The sequence below is a fragment of the Neopelma chrysocephalum genome, unplaced genomic scaffold (assembly GCF_003984885.1).
Source record: "Neopelma chrysocephalum unplaced genomic scaffold, ASM398488v2 Primary Assembly neopelma1_97, whole genome shotgun sequence".
Lineage (NCBI taxonomy): Eukaryota > Metazoa > Chordata > Aves > Passeriformes > Pipridae > Neopelma > Neopelma chrysocephalum.
Window position 1 is genome coordinate 5,113,033 of NW_020897760.1, and position 27,210 is coordinate 5,140,242.

Below are 27,210 nucleotides of genomic sequence, written 5' to 3' on the forward strand. Positions count from 1 at the left end.
CTCTGGGATACCTGTTGACTTTGATCAGTGTTATAAGCCCCCTGGTGATGGGCTGCAGTAGAAAAAGCAGTTGCCACTGGAGGTGAACACAAGGTGAGAAAAAAACTGAACAAAAATATGGCATTGTTCTTTTTAAACTGCAAATTCAAGTCAAAGGTGTGAACACTGTAACCTTCAAATAATAAATGTGCAGACAAATCTTTCAGATGCACTCTGAGAGCTATTTTGGAAGACATAATCACAAGCCTCTTGAGTTAGATGTAGTGATTGCATAGATGTAGGCTGCCCCGGCAAAATGTCTTTTCATAACCAAGGCAGAGGATTTCATTAAGAGTGCATTCATTAAGTTATCTTTTCACTGCCTCTGTTAGTTAATTTGCTTTCTGAGGCTCTGCCAATGTCTCAGCTCAAAGGAGAGTACGTCAAGAAGAATTTTCAGTTCTTCCAGAAGCTCGTTTCTGTCTGGTGTAAGTTGGGAGGGAGGGAACTCCAAAGGAAACAACACCCTCTTCATAATAACCATTAGCCAAAGAGGCTCAGCTATTACTGGTACAAAGAATCTCAGCTGGTTAAACTGCCTGCATTTCTCTCTGAAGTTAACAGTAGAATAGCCAAGTAGAATTCATTCCCCAGATGTTACAAGTGCTCTGAAATATGTTTGAAACTATCTAAATACTTTACACTTCTTATAAATTCATAACTTGATCCCAGAAGAGGATCCAGTGCGCTCACCATGGACTAATAAACATTTAGAAAAGTTAAATTACTTAGAGATATTTAAGTATCATACAAATATGTGTAAAGTGTAGACACTCTCCAGCATAAAACCCAACCTGCAAAGATCTTTGTCTATTTAATTGCATTTTGGTTCACCCGTTTAATAAAGAGGATTATTTTTTAACCTCTCCAGTTCCAAACAGAACTTCAGATTCTATTACAACAGAGTGGAGGAAGAGAAATCTTAAACCAAGGGCATTTAGTCACCTGCAGAGTGAGAGAGATTGAAAAGGAAAATGGATTTACTGACTTCCACATCAGTTTGCAGGCAATTTGTGTTTGAATTCCTCTTAAATCAATTTCTGCATAATATTAGTGGTCTGAAATGATGCAAAATGGTATTGGAACACAGCCTCCTTTTGCAGCACAGATAAATTCTCTGCTTGAGTCCTTGTTATTCTTCTAGTCATCTGTTTTCCTTTCATTTATTCTTTCATGATGTGCTGTGCCTTCTGACGAGTGAAACGTGAATAGGAAGTGGGAAGGAGCAAGCTTTGTCGCTACTGCCAGTGTGCTTCATACATTTGTGAAGAAGCAGACCTGCATCATAAAACCAACCGAAAGCCACGGAGTTACCTCTCTAAAAAATGTAATGGACTGTACTGAAAGCCCAACTTTGACTGATGTGAGGTTTGGGACTTTATCCAGGTAAGAATTCATGCAGCAATGAGCACAGATAAGGCAGATGACCCAGAGTAGGGCCAAACTGTTTACCAGCAGATGTGTTTTTGAAAATCTTCCTTAACTGGTCATGGCAGCGGAAAATACCCTGCTGTTAAACGCATCTGCAATCCACTGCGCTCCCAATCCACCTACAAAAATTCTGACCTTTAAAGAAATGATGGAGAAGCTGGTGATTTTTTCCATGGCATTGAAGCTCAGTCTATTTTAGGCTCCAAGGCAATTGCAGCCCTTTTTGCTCCCTATTTCACATCACTTTTAAGTCTTGTTCTGGCCACTATGAACCCTTCAGCACTTCTCCCTGTGCAATCACTCGAGTCAAGATCTGTGATTTGTGATTTGCAGATGACATGTACATTTCTTGGCTGATGGCTGTTAAAGCAGTTTGCAAACCTAAGGCAATAAAGTGCAGGGATGCAGTTGGAGCTTTCCATTGCCACACTAAATTGCCATTCTCATGCAAATTAATAACAAGTTTCTCTCAAATTGAAAATGAAGCATTGTAAATTTCTGCATTAATATTTTAAGGAAATAATTTTGTCAATTACCATTATATACCTTCAGTAGAATATCATATTTAACTAGTCTGTGTATCAAAAACAGTGATGCAACTTGATGTATAAGAAAAGAAAAAACAAGCAGTTTCTGCATTCATCAAATCTAGGTGCTTTAATCCCCTCAGTGTGGAAATCAATTTATTACTGAGCTGTAGAACAGAGTAACAGTTTGTAAAGTGTTAACACAATTATTTATACATTTCTGATTATCTTTCATTTAAATATTTATAAAATACATACTGGGAAGTTTATTCCTTTTAGAAAACTCGGTTTCTATGTCATTTTCTTAAAATATTCACTTCTCCTAAAAGATATCTAAAAAGAAAACCTCCTGAATTTTGTTTTAAGTGACACTATAAATGTACAAACAAAATGTAATCTTGAACAGAAAATAATATGATTACCATCAGAAGGATTACTGTGGTTTGTTGTTCAGAGAGCAGGAAACACAAAATGATTGTTTCAAACACTCAGTCCTGGCTTGCAAAAAACCAAATGTATTGAAGTGCCTCCGTCTTAATGTGCATCCTAAAGTCTACATATTGTATAAATTCCTAATCCTGTCAAAATGTAAGTCTGAAGATTAGCAGAATGTATAATAAATGATTTCATGTCATTACACATAAAAATAGTATTGCTAAATCAAGTGTGGCCCTTTATAAATGTAAAAAAGCCTAACTTAAGCAGATTTGTGCTTTATAATTCTACAGCTCAGAGGAGAAAAAAGCAAGGTCGACTAAAACAGATTCCCCATTTCTCTGATATAAATCAGTTTGTCTTCACACACATGCAAAAAGACACTGGCATAGATTTCTTTAGCAAATAACTTAATATTTATTGAGATTTCTTGTACATTTAATTATTAATGTCAACAGTGTTACAGTATTTCTATGAGGTTGCTATTACTGACCCTGTACCTGTTGGGTTTTTTTCCCCCTCATATTATTTCTTCTACAAGCATGAAGGCATAACACTTACCAATTATTTTGTGTGACAGAGTCAAAAAGACTTATGGTCACTAGGTCTCTTATTTGTCAGCATTTCAGGCCTTGACTGACTGTTGTCCTACAAAATATTGTTTAGTTTAGTTGTTTTATAGTTAATTCATTTGGTACATTAATGATAAACATTTACGGAACTGCCATTTCTCAGTGTATTAAAATGAATCTTGTAGAAATGTTCAGTGAAGCCAGAAGAAAATGTAAACCAAGTGTACAGTTCTTTGTTCAGCAGTAGATATAACCTAGACACAGTAGTGCTACTGTTACAAGGTGTGGTGATTTGGGCTGTTAAGGTAGAATATTACAGGCACATTCCTGTACAAAAGATCTTTTATTATATTTATCCTTTGCCCTTAATGAGATAAAATCGCTAGAATAACAGAGAAAGGTCAAATTACAAACCTGTTCTGTTGTATATATATTATAAATATGAAGAATGTTAGAAATAATGTATGAACACACTCCTTTTACTGAGTTGCGACACTTTTGCATGGTTTACAATGGAAATTAAGTCAGTAATCATCTTGTTGGTGGAAAAATTGTTTTTAGACAGTCTTTTTCCTCCTGCACCTTTTAAATAAGCCAACCAACCAGAGAACTCAGAGTGACTGAAGTCAGTAGACAGCTGCAAGGTGCAGCACAATTGAGCTCAGTAGTAAAACTCTCACTGACTTCAATAGAGGCAAATTTCTCCCCAACATTTTCAAAGGTGCCTGGAGGGTGTGCATCACCAACTTAAGGAATTTTAAGGAGGTATTTCATACTGATTGAAAATCATATTTTTCAGATATTTCTTATCCAGACTCTGACATGTAAAAATAACTCTTATAACAAGCACTAAAATAGGGCAGCTCCTGTTCCTTAATGATGAAAATAGCTCTGATCCACCTTTTGTGATCAACTGGCGTGTTGTACCAGTTTTGCGCATTCTTAAGTGTACTGATCCAGATTCTGAGGGTCTTACATGCACAGCAACCCTCCAGTCATCAAGGACAGTGGGAGCTCTGCTAGAGTCAAACCCTCAGGACTAGACATAAAATCTACTCACAGGCTCATTATTTCTTTCACTTGAAGAACTAAAAATGACCAAAAGAACTAACTATCATTTATAGAAGGAAATTAAATGTCCTGGTAATCTAAGTCTTCAGTTAAATCAGGAGCATATCTAGCATTGACTGTCTTGAACAGAGACTATTAACACATTTATTGCACAAGACTGTCTCTGGGTCTGACACATATAGGCACTGGGAGAGGGAGTACTGAAGACTGAGTTTAAAAGCACAACACTGTAATCTGTCATTATTTTCTCTCTTTTTAAATTCTCTAGTATAGAGTCTCAAGAGTCAGATCTTTCCCTTTGTGCACACCAAGGAGCTTCTTCCTAATGCTGGTTGTTTGGGGAAGGAACACATCTGCTTCTCATCTGCTGTCTGGGAACAAAGGCACCAACCAGCCCAATACCATCCTTCACACACACCTCTCCAAAGATCCCCAGACTCCCCATGCACAGAACAGCACTACTCCAGCAATTCAGCAGACAGAAGTTGTTGAATCCTGAACTTGTAGAAATCCATTTTCAGCCCTTCTTCCACACTGCTGGCAGTGGGTATTATATGCTATTTCCTACAGTGCAAGGGGAGGCAAAGAGTAGGGTATAGGACTGGTATGGTTGGTATAGGTAACACAATACTACTCCATAATTTGTTATCCCAGGAGTTCCTTGTATTTCAAATTGTAGTGTGGCTGTGGGAGCTGTATGGTGCTCATGAACAGGTGCTCAGCAAGAAAAGAAAGACACGTGTTTATCAACCTATACTCCGGGTCAGCTTCAGGCAGTTCATTCTTTTTGTACCTCCAGTGAACAAGCTGTCAGGGAGCTTAAATGACTTTATGAGAGGGATCCAGATCTTAAAATAAATATGTCACCTATACTTTATCAGGGAAATAGGCAGGAGAATCCCCAGTGCCCCAGTTTCTGTTCCTTTAAGAACACCAACCTCTTTGAAAAAAGATCCAGTGGCATGCTGAGGTCTATACTAAATCAGGGCACAATTTTTTCCCCCTACTATTTCTTTGGAAAATGGCAGCCAAATCAAAATCTTATATGGGAAAGAAAGAATGTGAATAGTATTCAGTGTGGGTAAGGGCAATAATCAAATATTTTTGTTCCAGTATTCTAAAACCTAAAAATTCCAGTGTTGGACAGCATTTTTTAAAACAAATTTTCAAATACAGGCTTAAAAAATACTAAACTTAAAAAAACCCAAAACAACTGAAAAAAAAAAAAGAAAATGCAAGAACCATTTCAGAAATAACTGTTCTAGATACTCCAAACAGAAGATTTCTTGGTCTGGATAAAACTCCTTGTTTATTCCTTCAGGGTTTTGGTTTTGGTGTTTTGTGGATTTGTTTTTTTCAGAATAGAAACCAGACAATCTCTAAATACCACTGACTGTTCAAAACAAGTGCTCACCTGCCACTTACAGTAGGACCAGTGCCCTTGACCCTATATGTACCAGCATAAGATTCAGGGCTTTAACATAAGAGTTCATGTATATAATAAACAAAGAAAACAGTTAAATCACTAAAAAGTGGCAAATACTTTGGCTTTATACGGTCCAAGTGTCTTCATTAATGACCACTGAAGCCAACAAAGATATTCCCTCTTTGGGTGAATTTTGGATATGACTATATTTTTCCTTTGTTATAGGAAATGCTGCCATGTCACTAGTACCTCTGATGAGCAGAGTATAACAAGCAACAGATTCCCCAGGAAAACACTTCCTATCTGTTAGAAAAAGATGACAATTTTCAAATAGATGATACATGATTTAGGTTTGTTGGTGAGTTATGTTCACTGGGTTTCACATTAAATCTATCACTGAATACACATTTATCATGGTAACAAGAGAGCATCACTTAATAGAGCTGCTAATATTCCCTCTCAGGATATATCATGGTAAGCATAATTTAAAAAAAAAATATCTGCAGTGCATCTTTAAGTGTGTTGTATTAATTACAATATTCATTAAATAAGGAAATGAATAGCAATCAGAGAAAGCATGATGGATGAAGAAGGAACTATAGAACTGAACAGTGATCTGGGGAATAGCTCTGATATGGTGATTGTTTTCTTCCAGCGTGCTCTTTAGTGTTCCCTTTTACCCCAGAAAAGCTTTCAGATCACAGCTGCTTCTATATTGATGAGTATGGGGAAAAGAACAAACTCTAGCTGTGAATGTTCGATCAATCTTTATATAGGTAAAATTGTCACTCTCCAGCTGATTTATGTAATGATTTTAGTTTGTGCCAGGAGAGCCGTAACAGAAATCCACTCCCATGCAATTAATTGTTTAAATCAAATACACATATTTGCTGCACAGGATGTTTATGCCTAAATGTAGGAGACAAGACTATACTTCTTGAATAAACCATGCAGAAACTGGTTGAAGTTTACTTTCTGCTATCCAGGGACCATAGTTGCTTCTTGCCTTCTTCAAATGTAGTCTATTTAATCTCCTGGAGTGTAGGAAATTATGTTCAAAATCTCTGTGATCCTCTATCCATAGTAAGTTATGCAAGTAGTGACAAGTATACACCATAAATCTTGAGATTTTGTCTTTAATGTGTGGCTACAGACTGTTGATCAAGAGAGCCTGAAAGAAAAACATTATTTTCAGGTGTGAAAAACCATCACCTTTATCAAATAATTTCTCTTGCATCTCTCCCAAGACATTGTACCCTATTTAAACTTGGGAGGTTAAGTTTGTAGCATTCATTATGACTGAAAATTTAGTTCACACAATCATGATGTTCCCCTTATTAAGTGTTACTGTTAAACAATATTAAAATAAGGACAATGTGATTGGCCTTTTGAAAGGTTCACAAGGTATTTATTTTTTTGTCCTGTCTCTTAATTGTGTCTGCTTTTTAAGATTCTGATATGCAAGCTAATATTGCTGCTGTATGCCTTCTTTGCCACATATTATCTGATTTATCTATGCATATCTTACAATTTACAGTTCTGCCTGGTGTGTATAATTGAAATGCTTATGGGTAATGTAAATGTCTTTTGACAGAGCTATGTCTTGAATCTTTGGTTGGTAGGTTTTCTTGAACCTCATAGCAAATCAGAAATAAATTCTGGCAGATAGTCTGGCAGTTTTACTGTACTTAGAAAAATACATTCTGTAAGAATCTTCACCCGTGCCATTCTATGACTTATTAGATAGAATAAAAACAAGCTTCAGAAACTATAGCAAGAGTTACCCATACTAAAAGTGGCTGCTTCACCCACTAGTTCTCTCCCAACCCAATTAATTTTATTTAATACCTTCAGCCCTAGTTCATCACTACCGCTTGACAAATAGTCTCCAGCCTCCAAAATAACTGTTCTTTTGTTAGTAATTTTCAGTAGCCACTGTCATGACATGTAAAGCACTGGACAGCGTATTGATCCAGCCATGCTTGCTGCTGGCAGTGGGTTCAGAGGCCTGAAGGGTTCCTTCAGTCAAACTTTGGGGAGACTCCACATTCAATCCCGTGTACAGGACTCTTGATGCACATAGTATATGTGTGCAATATGGAATGCTTTCCTACTACCCATGGCCACAGAGCAAGGAGCACTTCAGGAGCTTTGGAATGTGCCAAGATTTTTACTGGATGTAGTCAAGTTCCTGCTGCATCCATGCAACATTGCTGACCAGCAGAGCTGGCAGATACAAGAAAAGTGTTTCTGCATCTGTCCAAAATGGGTAATGGTGAATGTGTGTTCAGAAATGTTTTTCCATCCTCTTGCTAGGGGTGAGTTATCTCCATATTGCCTCTCACTGTGGGATGAACCTACTTGGCTCAGTGCAGTCCTGAATTATCATCAAACATTTGTTATTGGTGCAAGATAGTTTACTTGGATGAAAAATATTTCCAAAGCACCACGTTCATTGTACAAATTGTGTTCTTCTCTCCAACCAGATAGGAAATAAGCTGGACAGGAGCTGGGCAGCAGTTCAAGTAGGCACCAATACTGCACTTTTGGGTGATAGTTCCTATGTTTAGAAGGCAGTTTGTTAATCATTATTCCTTTCCTCTCTGCATGCAGGTCCTTTTCAAGACTCTGAGATATCAAGGCTCAGATTTTCAGTCGTTGACTTCAGCAAGAGCTGCTCTTCTCTTTACAACAGACTAATTGAAGAGAAAAAATCCAAACCTGTAGGATGTGGGAGTCAGATCTTACTATGGAAAAAGGAAGAGACATTGATTCCTCCACTCCATTGGCCACAAAGCCTATTCTGGATAGAGGAATTGAGATGTTGCTGAGCTTTCATTTTTATAGACATGGGAGCATCAAAAGGTTTGTTTTGTTTTTTTTTAATTTTAAGATTTTGAAGTGCTTAGGGGAGCAACACCAAAACCCGATGTAATTCCCCTGAAAGTCACTCTGATGCACTGGAAATGCCACATCTCCACACCTGAGACCCAGGGCAATTATCTGGGGAAAACAGAATAATTTCCAAACTACTGACTTACCTGTAGGTCTAGGTCAATGTGTCATGATAGTTTTCAGCAAAAGGCTCGCAGTGGTCTTTAAAAACTGACAAATTATAAAGTTGTTTGTTGCAACTTGCGAGCCAGGAGGATATGGGACATCAGCTGCCATGGAGGAAAGGTGTTGTTAAAGTGAGTGGAAGTAGACTCTTCTTGCAGGACTTCTCTGCTGAGATATGACAGCTATGGCAAAACCATTTACTGCCATCAAGAGGCAGCTATGAGAGAAGAATATGAAATATGCTGTTCCTTATCCAGGAAACCTAGTGTTTCCCAATGACCAATTTATTATTTTCACTGTGTCCAGCGCTATGGAAGGGTGCATCAGGGATCTGCGTTTCTCTCCTATGAATAACTTAAGTCAGGCTGGAACACGTGAAATAATTAGGCTGACTAGAATTTACAGCTCTAGATGGAGTTTCTTCTTTTTGTTGGATTTGTGAGTCATGACAATGAGAGTTACCACATGACCATGATGCGAAATGTACACACTCATTTCTTTTTCATTTTTCATTTTCATCCTGCTTTATGACTCAGATCAGTTCTAGCATAGTCCAGCTCTCTTAGGCACGAGTTTCTACAATGATTAGGTATCATCTTTAAAAATTAGAGCAACAGACAGATCATGCGAGCCATGCTCTTTCATTTTTTACTCTGATCTTCAGATAGTAAGTCCCGCATGGCTTTCAGAGAGGCCTGTCTTGTTTAATGTGGACTTTGTTGGGCTGTAATTTATTTTACTTAATTATTTATGGCTACATTATGTATATTAGCTACACTTGTCTAAATAACAAGGGTTGCAATGGAAGACTGCCTGTTCAGCTGATTAATTCCTGTTACTTTCTGCATTTCTTAAGGTGATTTTGTGATGAGTTTAGATTGCTGTTTATTGTTCCTGGGCTTATGTCTAGCAGGAACACTCTGGGACAGCAGGAAGAATAGACACAGGCAGAACTTAAGTAAATGGACACATAATATTGGATCTGTTTTGCACTTGAAGATGATTTCAGAAGAATAGGGAAATGTTTGAGAACTCAATGAATAAAAGATCACTCTAAACTAATTTTTTTTTAGTTAAAAGTGCACTTAAATCAAGAGCTCATTTTATTTCTTACAGTTATAAATTTGAGACTCTTGCCAATTTTTTAATTCTGTTTTTCATTCGTGAAAGTAAGACAGTGAGTAAATGGAAACTTACCCAGAAAAAAGAAATAGATTGGAAGATTGGTTTCTTGTCTGACAGATTCTTTTGTCTGCTTTATACTGCTTGCTAACAGCTTGTAGCCATGGTAGGCAGCTAGCAGACCAAGTACAGCTTAACCATTTTAATATTTATTGATAGGGAAATACCCTGACCATGCTTCTAATGTGGGTTCCTTGGACATAAGGGCATCAATGGCTCTATAAAATGTAAATACATTGTTAATTACCTCAAGTGCCCCTCCTGCCCAAGTGGCTCTTTCAGTGAAACACATCTCACTGGTAATGAGCACAAATATTGCTAATGGACTATCAAGGGCATATTGTATAATCTTTTTTTCTTGGGTGCTATGCTGGTAGTGTGTAGAGTTTGCTTCTTGTTCAGTTTAGGAAAGTTATGGGGGGGGCAGTTTCTACAGTAAGGGAGCTCTTCCTAAATGAAGACCACCACAGTCTTATTCTGACTGTCCTTGTATTTCTTGTTTTGGGCTCTCAGTGTCAGTAAGAGGAGACAAAAGCACTTTGAAATGTTTTATAGCTTTTGGGTTTTTTCCCCAAAGGAAATACTTCACCAGAAATTCCTTTCATTTTTCTACTCCCTATTTCTGTTTCAGGAACAAGCTCCACTCCTGCTTTTTAGCCTCTCTTAGAATTATCATCTCACACTACTCCATGGTCTGAGTTTATTCCTTCAATTCTCACACTTTGAGGTGGATGTTACATTCTGAAAACTTCTAGTAGGAGAAGCCCAAACTCTGAGGGAGGAAATTTCTGGATTTGGAACAGCACCTGAACAAGGCCCTGTGGTGGGGATATTACCATGAAAGGAGTTGTAAGGTGTGAGAAATGGAGTTTGCAAATTTTTTTTCAGAACAACAGGAGGCTGCTTAGAGGCTGCAGAGTGAAAGGTATAATTTAATGGGCAGAGAAAAGGGCCACAGTGCCTTTTTTGAGAGTTGTAGATGGAGAGAAATTGGTAAAAAGAAATTACGCCACACTGCTCACATTGACTTAGAAACTGTGTACTGACATTTGAGAGTTGTGCGTGGCTTTCTTGAAAGCCTGCATGAGGGCAGATGATAAAAAGCTCTGAAACCTGCTGCTTCTTGAGAGGCTGAGATTCAGGCCTGGCTCTGCTGTGTTGCTGCCTGGAAAAATAAGCTGTATGATTCTAAGTCTTGTTGCCTTTGACTAAAGAAAGCATGGATAAATGTAGGCTTGGGATGGGAAGGGTTCATCTGGGGTATCAAGGGCAAGCAGTTAATATATTTAAGGTGCAGTTTCAGTTCTTTGAGAGGGATCTTATAGTGACTGCAATGCAATTCACTCACCCAGAAAGGTCTTTGTAGCCTTCTGTTTATTTGTAAAATAGGCCTACTGCTACTACCAGGAATTGTGAGAAGATGCACTTACTAGCTGTGAAAACCACAAATGGTGCAACCGCGAGTAGCATGGAAATGTCCATGTGTAAGGGAAAATTCTTCATGCTGCTACCAAGAGTTTGAGAGGAGTTGAAGATGTGGAAGTGTCTGAGCCTCATTCACTGCTGGTGACATACCTTATATGTCCTCCGTACACTATGTGCTCTATGAGAAGGATGCGGCTTTTGATAAAGCAGTGTCTGTTTCTCCATTTTCATTCCTTGTTCAAAAATCAAAGAACTGTCTGGAAAGTGGGCAGAGCAGGAGGGAGAAATGAATGTATCTCAGAGTAATTTGGTGAAGACTTTCTACACAGCTCTTCTGGTGCTTTCTCTGATCCTCAAGAAGTGGATTATCATGGGAGAAATCATATGGAGAAATTCTATCATAGTCTTAAAATGACCCTTTTAATAGAGAGGATTATGTCACTCTGTAGACTATGTTAGCCTGGACAGTGACCCTGGGCTCTCCTGTTATGGTTTCTTTTGTCTGTGGCAGAGATGCTGTGGTTTGAAGTTGTGCAGTGTTTCTCTTGGGGTTTCCTGGGTGTGACAGCAGGTCACACTGCTGCAGCCATGGCACTAAATGGGGATAGCTGACTGTGAGAGTAGAAAAGATTCAAGACAAAGAAAAAAGACCTGAAGAGAGAAAAACAGAGCAAAAACTGGGGCAGAAAGGCAACTGATCTAGAGAACTTGCCTAGTCCTTTGGTGGAGACTGCATCCAGTGCTGGAAAACACAAAGTGTTTCAGAGAGGAAGTAGATTTACTTTTTCTGCTCCTGTGCTATAATCAGATATGTGTCTCATTTACTCTTCCCTCTACTTCCCCTCTCTGTAGATATATAGACTTGGTAGTAGGAAGTTCATCATGCTGCACAAAGTTAGCACATCTGTAATTTATATGCCTTTTAAATTCTAGTTACTTTTCATAATAGAAGAGCTGAGGTTCCCAGCAAATCATTTATGGTACCAGAAAGCTGTGGAAGAAGATTGCTTACTTCCTAATTCAGTGTGACCCAAAGAAGTGAGAGAAATAACTCAGGGCTACGTTGTTTCCTCTGGAGTGTTTCATACTGGAGTGGCCCACAGCAATAAGTGCTTAAGTGGCATAAGGGAATAGAGGAAGAGTATATAACCAGAGATGATATCTTTTCTAATAGCATTTTTAAGAATTAAAGAATATGACTTAGAAAATAGGATAACTGAAGCACAATGAGCTAGAAAAGGAGCTTTTTCATTAGGGGACAGACTAATGAAAGACTAGAGTTCTCAGACATGAGTTTGACTTAGGAGTGATTTTTTTTCCTCAAACTTGTTTGGGGGGGATTCACCAGCCTCTTCTGTGCTTCCCATAAGCTCAGAAACAGTCCTCTTGTCATATTTGATGTGGATATATAGTACTCTGAGTTTGTTTTTTTTAAATAAGATAGTATAGGATGTAGTGAACGTCTAGCAAAACCATATGGGGCAATTATCTCCCCTCAGATTATGAATCTTGAGAAAGCATAAAGCAGTTCTTCAAGGCTCTGTGTATCTGGAGGTATCATGTAAAATACCTGGAGGAACATTTGTGTTGTTACACAAATTCATTTTCCTAAACATAGTGAAATTTCTATAACAATTCTGGAAATGTGCATTAGCACGTAGAATCGTTGTTGTAGAATCAACTTGATCTGTTGATTTTACTTTCATGGTGGACTCTTTACAGTCTGTATCATTTCCACTCCACTTCACTGATGGTGGAAAAGCTTTTTTCATGGTTTATTTAGCAGAAAGTCATTTTGATTAGCAAGATGAGTAATACTTTACAGCTGTTTGCAATTACTGCATCTGTTCTATCAGTGGATTCAAATATTGGAGGCTATATTGACAGAAATGTGAAATGCAGTAGAAATGGGTACAAGAGGGGACGCACAGACGTGCATGCACACTTCATGGGTCCAGTCGTGTTAAGAGAAATCAAACAGCATGTTAGTCTAAAATCTGTGCCACAAACTAAAGATCTGGATTTAATAAATTTGAAAGGCAGAATTTCCTGTTTGCAGGTGTAGAGGTTTTGTCAAAAGCAGCGTGGGCAGCAGGTCAAGGGAGGAGATTCTGTCTCTCTGCTCTGCTCTGGTGAGAGCCCACCTGGAGTACTACATCCAAGTCTGGGGCCCCCATCACAGGAAGGACATCAACCAGTCAGAGCAACTCCAGAGGAGGGGCCACTAAGATGATTAGAGGGATGGACTGCCTCTCCTATAAGGAAGGGCTGAGAGAATTGGGATTGTTCAGCCTGGAAAAGAGAAGGCTTCAGGGTGACTTAATTGCAGCCTTCCAGTACCTGAAGGGAGCCTACAAGAAAGATGGAGAGGGACTTTTTACAAGAGCGTGTAGTGACAGGACAAGGAGGAATGGCTGCAAATTGAAAGAGAATAGGTCTAGATTAGATATTGGGAAGAAATTCTTTATTGTGATGGTGGTGAGGCAGTGGTACAAATTTCCCAGAGAAGTTGTAGATGCCTCCTCCCTGGAAGTGTTCCAGGCCAGGTTTGAAGGGGCTCTGAGCAACCAGGTCTCGTGAAAGGTGTCCCTGCCCATGGCATGAGGGTTGGAACTAGATGATCTTTCAGGTCCCTTCCAACCCAACCATTATATGATTCTTTGATTTTGGGGCAAAACCTAAGCTTCTTGGTTCTGTGAAAGCTCTGTGCTTTTATGATGCAGATGAGTAGGTGATCTGGTCTGGTAGTTTTGTACCATCTTTCAGGATGAATTTCTGAGTCCTTTGGATTTATCCATGTTCAGGATGTTCTCAGGAACATGGTGACTGAAGTGAGAGAGTTAGTACCTCTGTAGCCTCTAGAGTGCTGATTTCACTGCACCGTTCCCAATGATTTGGTCCTTCTTTTCAGACCTCATGGTTATTTGTGTTGTCATTTGTTTCAATGTCAATTTCTAAGGTTCTGAAGTATTCAGAGTCGCCTGTGATTGCAGGAGCAGTGTCTGTGCCTGATCAGATTTGCTTGTTACATCTTCATTAACTAAGAAATGAGGCATTACTGGGTGTTCTGAACTGGTGTTTTATTTATTCGGATAAATAATAGCCGTGATACAAAGAGAATGGAGAATCTAAAGTTTGCCACTGGTGGTGGGTGGGGACTTTGCCCTGGGCATGGCCAAGGTGTTCAAGCCCTGAGAGGCACTGGTCATGTGCAGCTGCTTCTCAGGCCAGCTGCCATCCCAAACTGTCTTCTTTTTCTCTAGATTGCCAGCACACTCTCTCTCGCCAAATGCTGTTTGGGTGTATAAATGATGTTTTATTTCCTTTAGAGACCCTGAAAAAAAAAGGTTTAAGGAAGTGTTGATTCCCCAGTAAAATTGGTTTGAGATGGCACACAAACTGTCTCCATCCTTGGATATGGTAATAATATTTTTGTCTCAGCCTTGCCTTTAGAAAGATTGATGTTGTTTACAGTGCTTTTTTTTACAATTTTTTTACAATATTTTTTTACAATACAGTTTGCATTGTATCAGTCCTGACATTCATCAGTAAAATTTATGTGATATATTAGCTTGTCCATTTCTTTAGGTTAGACAGAAATGAACTGAGCAGATTTTGATGTCTCTATGTATGAGACATCTTAATGCCACATTCCTTTCCCTCATTACAGACTACTGAAAGTAAGTACATTCTTATAGCAAGTATTAACACCAATCTATGTAAGTGATCTAACTGAAATTTGGTCTTTCTCATTTATAGGCAGAACTGTCTTTCTAGAATACTATTCCCATATCTGAAACAGCAGCTACAGCCTATAAAGTAATGAGCCTCCATTGCTTACAAAGTGGAAAACTGTATGTGAGTAGTCTCTCAAATACCTTGTGAAATTATTAGTGTGCCAGGACTTTGTGTCAATGTCTCATTGCATATTTACAAATGATGGAGGAAACTTATTTTTGTGAATGAGAACTGAATGACTCATGAATGTTACCTGAAGAGATAAACTAATCCACCTTACTTCCCCCAAACAGAATGAACTCTACTTATTGTGTTCCAGCCTTTATTATGTAGCTGTAATTGCTTGAGTATTCTGAAAGCCACATAAATGAGAGTAGATAAGAAAAAAAATATGATTATTCATGTTTATCAAATAAAATAAAAGTAATGTCCGGGAGAGTCAGACTTACTAATTAAAAGAACTTAGAAGGAAGGACTAAAAATATATTGAAATGTGGCAAACTAATCTGAAAGTCTGTCTGAAAATAAAAACCTCTTGCAGAGCAAGAGATCCCTATAGCTGCAAAATTTAGATTCAGGTGCATTTGCAATCACAAACAGCAGCACCTATGCTGTGCTGTTAAAGAGTGTTTTCCAGCTCAGCTTGATGGGCATGTTGATGCAAGTTTGACAAAGAAAACATAATTCATTTTGTCAGTGATGGAGATTTTAACACTTGCTTGAAATAACTGATAATCTGGCAAAAGAGAGTTAAAGTATTACTGCACAGTATTTCGTTTGACTAATAACAAAAGCTGTTTATAAACTCTGAGATCCATGTTTGAAGGACAGTGAAGAAGCATTGTTTTAATGAATTTTACAACAACTATAAAAATTGTTTTTTCACTCATACCATGCTATTTTCTGTTCTCCACAAAGAAAAACAGGAAAAATGATCAGATAAGTCATTTGTCATCGCTGGTACACTTCACACACAGGATGGGGGACAGGTGGTGAGAAAGATCTGCATACAATTGAGAAGGCTGTAACGGAGATGATCAGAAATCTCCCATGGAGGGAAGTCTATGAACATATAGATAGAATACAGGGCAATACTTTTTCTTTCATGCCCTTCAATGTGTTTTTTACTTTTATTTAAATTCCTTCTTTCTTGCTGCTTTGTGATAGTAAAGGGATCCAACTACCCTTTACTGACTATCTCATGTTGTGTCACATTATCACCTTGCTTAGAAGCAAACCTTATGTAGGAGCACTGTCCAGCACATGTTTTCCTGTGCTACCTCCATCCAGCATTTTAGCTGCATTTGCAGTGCCAGGGTCTCTAGGAGGGTGAAGTTGTTTCCTGCTGCAGAGAGGAGATGGGATGTTAAAACTCTCTGAGTTCAGGCTGGGCTCAGGCTGCCCTTAGGGTTCAGCAGGGATGCCAGGGCTGTCCCACTGGAGTGATATATAGGCACCCACAGAGCACATTGAAAGGCTTCTTGCAATATATATGGCCTCCCCAGCTGAGATAATGCAGTTGGAGGAGGTGCACCTTTTGCCTCATACCAAGACAAGATGATGTGTCACCAGTACAATTTCTACTGGTGGTAACTACTACTGTTGCAAGGACTCAGTAAGCTGCAAACTCTGTGCTTTTGGCCGCCCCAACAATTTCAGCTGCTTGGCCTAGCTGTGGAGAACATGAGGGAGTAATCTCTGTGTTCCCCAGACAACTGGCAGTGTGGAGATTTACAAAAGTCCATTGGCCTTCAGCAGCAGCTGCAAAGAGATGGGGATCGCCCAAGTGGTAGAGCAAGGGTGCCGCACATGGTCTCGCTCTCAAGCATGCCAGTTGCATGGTGGAGAATCCCTTAATGTCATATATTACTGAAGGAATGTAAATAGATCTAGGAAAGTCAAAATGCAGGGGAGCCTAAGCTGCACTCCACAACCTCCGTTCTGAATTCAGCACTGCAGTGAAGGCTGGGGCTCTGTTAGGAAGCAGGTAGAAAGGGTTTCACACTTGCCCTATCTAGATACATGCATAGGGTGGGAACAGACCTTGTGCAAGACAAAATTTCCCCGCCCTGGATTAAGAACTAATATCTCACATTACATCTAGATTTTCTTCCTCTGCTTTCTGCTTTGATTTTTATTTTCTTTCCTGCTGTTCTTGAACATCTGGATGTCTGTGAAATAATATTCCAGTGAGTCTGGGGAACTGTAAATGTTGGCTCATTAGTTCACAGGTTGTGCTCTAAGAATAACAAAGTTTTATCAGTGTCAGGCAATGCAACTTTTACCATTCTGGAGATGGGGAAGTCATATCTATCTGCTCTTGCACATTTTCTGTGCCATGTTGAACAGCTACAAAGGCACACTTTTTTACTGGAATCATGATACTAGATTATGATTAAAACTGAAACACATCAGGAATCATCAGATTTTGTTGCATAAATATTAAATAAGATTTTTTTTAAAAATAACCAAACCAGTCACATCTTAAGTGCTTAAAATGGGACATGTGATTTCAAAGTGCTGAATGTTGACTGAAAAAAGAAAGGGGAAAACATTTTTACACTGAAAAGTGGATTGCGTACCATCTCTAACATTAATTTTCCATTTTAAATGCAAGGCAGATTAATATTTATTTATGAGTGGGGTCTGCTGTATCATGCAAATTCTTTGTGCAGTTTTGAGATAATTATTGTAGTTCAGTATTTTCCATTCTGTCACACACTCATTCTTTACATTTCTTGGGATTTTTTTCTTACCAGTACATAAGTGAAGACTTCTGAGCTGCACACCACAGGGAACATACAATTCCAAAAGGGGCAGAGATGGAAAAAGTGGAGTTTCAACTTTTACAGATGAGAATGTTTGTCCATTTAATAATAATAAAAAAACTACCCAACTCAAAAAATATTTCAGAAAATTGAAGTCCCAACAATAGCTTGCGGGAGCTATGGGGCTGCGAAGAATTATTCTATGACCAGCAACAAAAGTAATGGTCCAAGAATCAAGCTGCCACTTGGTGACTGCATACACACAAAGGGCTAATGCAACGTTTCTTTGACCTGGTTCTTTACAATAAAAGAAATTGTTGTTTAATGGTAAAAACCTATGAACTCAAAACAGAGAAAAGGGTAAAAGAGAAGAAGGATGGAAAAAGAAAGGCTAGGGAATTTAGGGAAGCTCACTGTCTCTTCCAGTAGAAGGATGTCCGGACAAATAAGGATGATATTTCTGCTGTCCCACTTATCCATTTACATTGCTCCCCTCCCTTTGCACAGTAAACATATGTGTAAATACCTGAAGAGCAGTGCCCTAACTTTGGTGTCTGTTCCCTTCTCATTCTGGGAAAGGCCCTGGGTGAGGCTATACTGTACCTGCTCCCAGCAATTAAAATAGCATTGCCTTGAACTGAATGTGTTAGCTTAAAACATGAGAAAGTGTGAATGGAAGAAAGGAGTAACTTTTTTCTCTCTTGGCTTCTTCACGGTTGCCCCCTTCTTCTTCTCTGTCCTCAGTGGCATGAAAGACTCACCCAGCCTCAGTGACCTCCACTGACAGTCTGCAGGCTGCAGTGGTTTCCCACTGCTGGGGAGTTTTTCAAACCAGTGGCCCTCCAGACACACAGTCCTACTTCAAGAAGCTGCATAATGCTCACTGTCAAAACTTCTAGAAGCAGAGCCAACCCTGGAGCCCCAGTGTTTGCTGGGACTGTACTGTGTCATGTGAATCATTGGAGTGGGCTTGCTGGCCAGGAGCTTCTGCTGTTGTTTCTAGAGAGAGCTGTAAGATATCAGAGCTTCAGAGAGAATCAGCGCTGCTCTGACCTGAGCCTTAAGGTCAAACCTGCAGCAAACTGCTACAAATTCACCCACAGAAGACAGGGCATTTCTGGTTTCCCATGTGAACACAGCCTTCACACGAGTCCACGCTGGTCATGCCATGGCACTGAGCCCAGAAAGCTTGTGGGAGCAAGTTGAGGGTTTTGTAAGTATAGGCATCGCTGTGGGAACTGCTAGAAAGTTTTGTGCTTGTGTGTCCGGGTAAACTACTTTGGACTTCCTGCAAATATGTCTCTTAAAAAAGATGGTAGAAAAGACCTATCCAGAACTATTTCTAGTCCACCAAACCAAAGGTGAGAATGTATTTTCCTCTTCCTTATCATTTCCCATCTCTCAGTAGATTTTTCCATTACAGTCTTCCACTAGATCTCCTTTCTCTTACTGTGGCCTTTCCAGTAGGATCTCTTACAGTTTATTACCCAGAAAGTGTCCTTCCTTCCACAAGTCTCAGCTTGCTCTTTTCCTTTGCTACAATTCACCTGAACTCTACTTATTAATGTAAAATAAAAAAGACGTAACTCTCGTTACATACTCACAGGAAGGCCTGTAAATTCTATAAAAAAAACAAAGTTGGAAAAAGGATGGGAAACAAAGAAAAGAATTGAAATAAGTCGCTTAAAAGGTTTGTGAAAGTGTGAAAATATTTACTTTGGTTGTCCAATATTTGTCATTCATTTAATCAATTAATTTACTTCTCACAGCCAAAACACTGCCATTAAAAAGGCTTACTCAGATGCTTTACCCTGTTCATATTGATTCATTTTCAGTGAAAATATCAATATCTTTGTATAGATCTAGACCTTAAAGTTACTTAATTATTGATTGAGAAACAGTTGCTCAGACTGAGGAGGCAGATTTCTGCTGTGTTCAACGATAATAAGAAACCAAGCTTTTGCATGAACAGACATTGTGTAGGACCATCCTTATTCAGTGTATTAGTTGTCAGAGGGGAGCAGAAGTCTACCAAAATGACTTTTCTGTGACCTAGTGTGGTCAACACTTCCCATTTCATTCATCAACTATTGAAAACTAAATTAGAGAACTGTGTACCCTTTTCAGTAATTGTTTCTTACTGTCACTGGGAAGACAGAATGAACTTTCACGGTGAAAACTGTAATAGTAAATAAAACATTCAAATCATGTTGCTTTTCTGGCAGCTTCTGAGCATAGTTTTGAAGCATGAGGACTGTTATATGTTGAGATATAATTGATTTAAACATTTGGTGGTTTTGGTGACCTGTGATTTCTGCTGAAACAACTGGTGGTGAAACAAGGTTGGAATTTCATCTCAGATTCTGTAGCTAATTTATTGGTTTGTAAGAAAACTTAATGTTTTGAAATTTTTCAGAGAAAAAAAAAGGAAAAAGAAAAAAGTTTTCTAATGATGATGATTGTAAGTGAGGAGCACAAAGCTGGACCCTTAGATTTCCTTGGGGTAAGAGGAAAACCTGCTGCTGTGAATGCAAATGAGGTAGTTCTGTGGAGGTCCTGAAAAAAGGTATAGCAGAATAACTGGATATAACCTAAGTCACCCAGTGCCTCTGTAGGGCATTCTTTAAATCTTAGACTCTCGCACTTCGCAGCCATGGGCTAAATGACGAGTTGCAGACACTGTGACAGCCAAAGCTGGCTCAAGGCTCCTCATCAAGGCTAGCAAACTTGACTGTTGTCACCCCAAGAATGAGGGCTTGGGGAAAGGTAGAAGCCCAGCCCTGCATCCCATAGGAGGTGGAGGAGGCCAAAGGAGCAGAGTTGGGGTCTTCCCTCCAGAAGTATCTCTAATACAATACAGCATTTTTCTCTGGTGTCAGCAGCAGCACAATCCTGTATATCCAAGTGTCTGCTGTAGGGTAATCCAGGTACTGGCAAGGGTCAGTTTTAATGTTTGACCCTGGGTTTGCCGGTGTGGTGCCACAGGTGGTTGCCTTTTCTGTCCATGCCAGGATGCGACCTTCTGGCCAAAGCCCTAGAAATACAGAAGCAATCATCCTACATCAGCCATGTGTCAACTCTGACCTGGGGCAAGAGCAAATGTTTCAAAGGAGGTAAGAGATCATAGCATGAAAAACACAAAAGAGTCTGCTCAATAGAAATCTGCAATTTGCAAGTACTAAGATATAGAATGGCTTGTGTTGGAAAGGACATTAAAGATCATCTAGTTCCAAATCCCCCCCCCAACACAAGCAGGGATGCCACCTACTAGATCAGGTTGCTCAGGACCCCATCAGTTGTCAGTTGTGGAATGATTTCAATATGAAAAAAAAATATCTGGTTGTTTTGTTTGTTTGTTAGTTTGTTTTATTTTTTGTTTTAGTTTTCCAAATAGTTTGTAAAAGACCACAGTTGAAGGACTCAAAATGCACAAACACGCTTATTGGTAATGATGGCTCATTTACTAAATGCTGCATCTGACATTAACCAGACCTTGTCTGTCTGTCTGTCTCTCTGTCTGTCTGTCAAGGTATTATTTTCAGTAATTCTCTAGGTGAGATGGACCAGTTTGAAAATGCTGACAGCTCTACAAGACTGTACTGCATCCAGGACAAACAGCAATGGAACATTGGTCTGGAGGAATGCAGGGAGTTGAATTGGAGGTCAGTTGTTTTGGTGTTGACAATGTCAAGGTCAGTCTATCTATCCTGCCCAACTGAGTCAATGGGATAACCCAGTTGCTGGTAACTCAAGGCTGTATCAGCCTCATATGTTTTAGGTCCTCAATTCTGGGGTAATAAACTGGGTAATAAATGGAAGGCCTCTGATCTCACATGTAAACAAGAGTTGTCCAGTGTACAACTGGGTCAAATGAAATTGTGAGCTGATGTTCCAGAAGGAAAAAACAACCCTATTAGCATGGCTTTTCCCTGGATGTTCTGCATTTTAGAGGTTTGACAATATTGAATTCAGAGGCATGATAATATGAATTTAGATAAGAAAAATGTAGTTTAATAACATTTAAAATAATTTGTTTGTCCTGCAGCATATATAACTACTACAAACAATAGCATATCAAAAATAGAAAAATATGAGAATAGAATAGTTTTATTCTGCTTTTGCATATTCTACATCTCTTACAAAAAACAAAACCTTTAAAATGGAAAGTTGCAGAGTTCTGAGCCTCATTGTGTCCACGGGACCTGATCTTGCATGAAATCATGCTGTTTATTGTTCAATTGTTAGGACACTAATAAAGAATAAACGCCACTATGATAAAGTAAAAGCATCTGTGTAAAACTGGCCCTTGATCAGAGTCAGGATGGGTTACTCTGTGCCGCAAATCAGCCAAGAAGATGGTAGATCAACTCTTTTATCATATAAGGAATGATAATTGTACTACATTAAGAAAGATTCCTTTAGACATACCCAGTATGTATCAGCCTACTTATAGTATAGTTTTAGAGCAAATCTTCCATTAAAAATGCCAGAATGAGAAACAGAGATTAAATTTGTGCTTTAATTGGTTTTGGTTTTGTAATGTTGATTTTTTATTGATTTTAATTACAAGTCATTGAATTCTGTGTTGCAAATCACTCACTCTGTATGTGTGAAGGGTGCAAAACATTCTTTTAGAAAGATCATACTCTTCTGTGACTCTCTTCTCCATATCCACTTTTGCCTGCACGTGCCTCTTTTCCCCATGGAGTTCATATGCAGAGTGATGTGGTACTCTGGTTACCCTTTGTTAAGCAAAAACATTATAAATATGACCTGTACGTTGGCATTTACATGGGTTTGGGGCAAATATCATTGGCAGGGCACACGTCAGAGTTTCTTTTTAATCATGCCAGGGAGTAACACTCATTTTAATGAAGACTGTGCACTTTATTTTACCCTATACCATGCATCAAAGAGGAAGCTTCCATGAGCATGTTGAGCACAGGAAGTAATTGGGTTTAGATCAGTATGTGGAAACTGCCTCAGCAAAATTTTCTTAGTCATGATGACTTCTTCTTGCTATTGCTGGAGTCTCTGGAGAGTACATAATTTTTTATCTTTGCATGCAAAGATGAGAAAAACTCATCAGAGACTTTAAAAAAGGAACTATTCTCTAATGCCTATATTCAATGAATTCTCAGTTATTCAGAGCTGGGAGGTAGATTCAGAGCACAAAGACAACTTCCTGCACGGGCTCATTTTTTCCATAATGCTCTAGGAGCAGCAGAACAGAGATGAATGGAAAGTGTAAATTGACTCACATTTTTCAACACTGACCAATTTGATAGAGATGGCCTGTTTCTGAAAGGAAATTTTCGTCCTCATTATCTGAAAAATCAGTTCAGTTTCTCCTTGTTGTGTAATATCCATGTACTTTGGTGACTGCCTTGGGTTACCTGAAAAATAATTTGTTAAGGAAAATCTATGCAGGGAACAATCAGTTCAATTTATTTATTTTTGCTTAGTCTTTATTTTGAAAATTCACAGAAATTATTAATTTCCCACGTGGTTCTTTTCCTTTCACTGTCAGTATGTTGGTGACCCTGTGTCTTGACTCTGCTCAACAGGTGAAGCAGCAGTGTCCACGTCCGGACATTCTTTCCATACTGATCCAGAAGTAAGAAAGCTCTGCACAAGCCACTGTACTCTCCTAAAATCCTTCAGCAAGTTGAGTATTTTAAAAAAAATCACAGGTGTCTAAACACAGATTTCACATATGGTGAAATGGCTGTGTTCCATGTATCTGGAAGGCAGTGGCCGTTTGCAAGCAGGATATTCTTAGGGCCTGATTTCCAGATAACATGAGTCTATTGAGCACCTAAGTTTTATGTGACTTAGAATGATTATCTGTGTCTATAGGTACCTTATTTTGCACCTGATAGTGTTCTAAGGCTGCGTATAAATTACGAGCAAAGTTATGCATCTGTACATAAGCCTTTAACATGGCTGCTATTCATTGCTATGATGAACAAGTTTCAACTACTGTGATGATTTTTGCCTCAAATATCCATGTTATTGTTTTGGATATTTTAAAGCTCACTATTAAATCTTAAAGACTGAATAACTGAACTGAATAAAACAGCACAGCTTTCTGACTTCAGTAGAGAGAGCCTGATTTACACCAGCTGAGAATCTGATTGTCGCTTTTGAGCTGTCGTAATTGCTTAAGTGAAACAGACAAAGTAATTGGTGCAAACTAATACAACTGATGGAAAAAGATTCAGTGTTTGTCAATACCAACTATGCTATGGAGAAGCTGATCAATGAATTAGTCTATCAATTAATTAGCCTAGGCAGAAAATGACTCCCTGTTCCGTTAGTCCATGAAAAGATCAATAAAGTCAAATGTCTAGTTTAGTGTTTCTCACGTAATGATTATATTATGAGAAGAAGAATAAAAACAATGTTTATACTGTTTCAATTACAGTTTTCAAGTGTTCAATTAACAAAAAGATATCCAGATCGTCCTGTTAGAAAGATTGAAAGCACAAACTTTAGGATTTTAATGCTGTAAAGTTACTTGTCGTCCTGTCTATTTAAACTGCATCTTCAAGGGACTGATATTTCTATAAAGAAATGATTCTCTGGTGTAAGGATTCACATATGCTGAGCAACCATTTTGTCAGTTCCTCTATGTGGGAAATAGTGGCAAGAACATCAGGCTTTTAGGGCAAATCCTTCATTTTGGCAGCAGCTAGACTGAGCCACCTCTCTGGGATGACTTTGGCAGTTCACAGCTGTTGTTGTGTCATCATCAGAAACACACTGGGCAGAAAACTGAGAACTCAACCTTTTTCTGTTTTAATTGGCTGCAGTCTTATTATTTCTGCTAAGTGTGGCCTGGTCACTCACACTTTGAATTTTGCATATTCATAATTGACTTTACAGCAAAAATAAGCAAATACATCTTCTGTTACAATCTGCTAAAGTCCCTAATTATAAAACCTTTAATGTCTGGCTGTTTGCCCTGTAGTATGAAAGAGAGGCAACCGTTCTTGCTTTCATGCACACACATTTGGTGGTTACAAACTTTAAAAGTATGCTTTGCACTACAGAAAAAGGAAGAGTTTTAGATATCATTTGTATAAAATGCGAGAAGGGATAATCATGTGAAAACTGAAGTAACTGGCTATTAGTCAGGCTTGGAGGCTGATGAAAGGAGATTTTGTGAAGGGAGACAAAAAAAAGTCCAGATTACCTGAAAATAAGGTTTTACTGAAAGGAAAAAATTGTTGCAGTAATGCTGTGATAATCTGCTGTGATGAATAATAAAGGTAGGGGAAATATCAAAATAAGGCTATCTACAGTCAGTGAATAATTACAGCTTTAAGATCATCTAGGCTTTGGTGAACATGTAGATTACTCTTAATGTCAGTAATAACCTTTTACCTTTTTCAGTCTGTTTCCAGACTACAATACTATCTTTAAAAGCTTAGTCTTTTGCAGAAAAATTATGTGTTACTTCATGTTTCATATTCCAGTAGCAGTTTTTCTATTAAAAACAAATTCAATTTTAAGTAACTAGTGATGATATGTTCAGTGTGAGTTAGCTGGATGAAAAACTGTTGGCAGTCCTCCTGTTTTGCAGGGATTAGCTGAACTAGCCAGAATAAAATTTAAATGTGCCTACTTTTCTCAGTTTCAGCATATTCTACCTAAAACTTGCACTTGGTACATGCTCAAAGGTATAAAATAAGATAATGTCTCATTTCGATGTAGGGAATGGTAACTTCCAAGCTGGTGCACAGGGAATCATAGGAGATACGTATCCACCCCACTTTGTGTCCTCCTGAATGCCTAGTTTTGAAGCAGGGGATCCTATGCATCTCACCACTGTGTGAATATGGTGGTTGTGTTACCTCTTTGCAGGCGGCGTTTGAGGCCTGCAGAACAGCAGATGAAATTGGTGATAGAGGGAGTAAATATATTTAACCTATTTTCATATGGACAGCTATTCTGGGACAAAGGAGGTAAGCACAGACTGTCACACTGACAATCCTTTCCTCCAAAATTCACAACATAATGCCAATGTCATATTTCTAAAATACAACCTTGCCTCAAGGATTGACTGAGTCAGAATAAGGCAGTAAACTTCTACTTACCTGGCACACTTCCCAGATGAATGTCCCGAAAAGGGCTTTTCTCAGTCCAAACTCAACAGAGCATGGGCATGTGTTTCCTGACAGTGAATATCTGTAGGTTAGGAAAAACCCTTTATGGATTTACGTAGCCTCAATATCCCAAAACAGTTCCTATAAGAATATATTAAGGCTGGAACTCTTTTTGGAGTGTGCAGGAATTGCACAACATTGTCGCAGGACATTTTTAATGAAGATGTGGCAGATGTGCAGGTCTAGGGATCAGTCTCTTATAATGGTCCTCTATGAGAGTAACCCATATTCATCGCTGCCAAATCCTTAATTCATGATATCACTAACCCTGATGTGGATTATCTAGGTAAAAATTGGTACTAAACCCCCTGGTGAGGGCACTACATTTTCACAACAATCTAATGCACCTACAGATAGATGAAGTAAAGATACAACTTCATTTACCATTTCTGCAGCTGGTCGTAGGTGACACCAATCTTTTCACAGACACTTCTGGAGACACCAACTTGCATGTCTAAAGAGAAGAGGCTATTTAAAAAAAAATAAAAAATATCAGCAATCAAGTGAGAAAGAGATGTTTTTTTCTGGGTGTGAATAAGAGTAAGAATCTAACCAAATATGCCTTAAAGCCAGGCAGGAGGGCAGGAAATCTGACTGCAATCCTTGATCACCCCCAGCACATACACACATCTATTTGGCTTTTCAGAGGAAAGAGATACCCCTCATCTGTTGGTAAATAGGTACCTTGAGGACTCATGCAGCACATTAATAGAAATCTAGTTTCTTCTATTATTCATCTTTTGCTTGAGTGTGGGACTTCCTCTGCATAAAACAGCAGAGCGCTGCTTCGCTGGATCTGAGCAATCATGGAGATGGTTTTAGTAGCAGTGCAAAAAAGTTCAGCTTCTTCAGGCTTTTGCATTTACGGGGTTGGTAGCTGCAGGCCGATGTATGCGATACAAACATTGCCATCAGGAAACACTGGCTCAGCTCCTTACCTGGTTCAGGATGACTTGCAAGTGTCACTGTGATGAGGTTGCAGTGGAAGAGACAAGGATCCCACACTTGGTTCACCAAACATTTCCAGTCACTTTTCATATTAACATAGCACTCATGTCTCATTTATGGACAGGGACCAACCTGTGCTTGGCACTGACCATGAAACTCTGTGCCCCAAAGAGCTTACACCTGTCTGCCAGCACATGAAGAGGGCAAGGGGGCAAGGAAACCTGCTCAGCTCTGATGGGACAGGAGAGAGCCCCATAGCCTGCAGTCTTAAGCATGCCAGCTCTCTAAACATCTCTCCCTCTTTTTGTCTAATAGGCAAAGTAGAGTTTTTTAAGGAGGAATTTGAAGATCAGTGAAGTAACTTTACTGTTCTTTACAAGGAGCCTTTCTGCAGCCTGAGCTACCAGCTGGTAGACA

At 38.9% G+C, this 27,210-nt stretch overlaps 1 long non-coding RNA gene across 1 annotated transcript; it reads left to right on the forward strand.

Annotated features, from left to right (window-relative positions):
• The first annotated feature begins 392 nt into the window (after positions 1–392).
• On the forward strand, positions 393–27,210 carry LOC113972897. The gene is made up of 4 exons (XR_003536056.1): positions 393–1,425; positions 8,115–8,366; positions 21,204–21,366; positions 27,109–27,210. It is a non-coding gene; the product is annotated as an uncharacterized LOC113972897 (long non-coding RNA).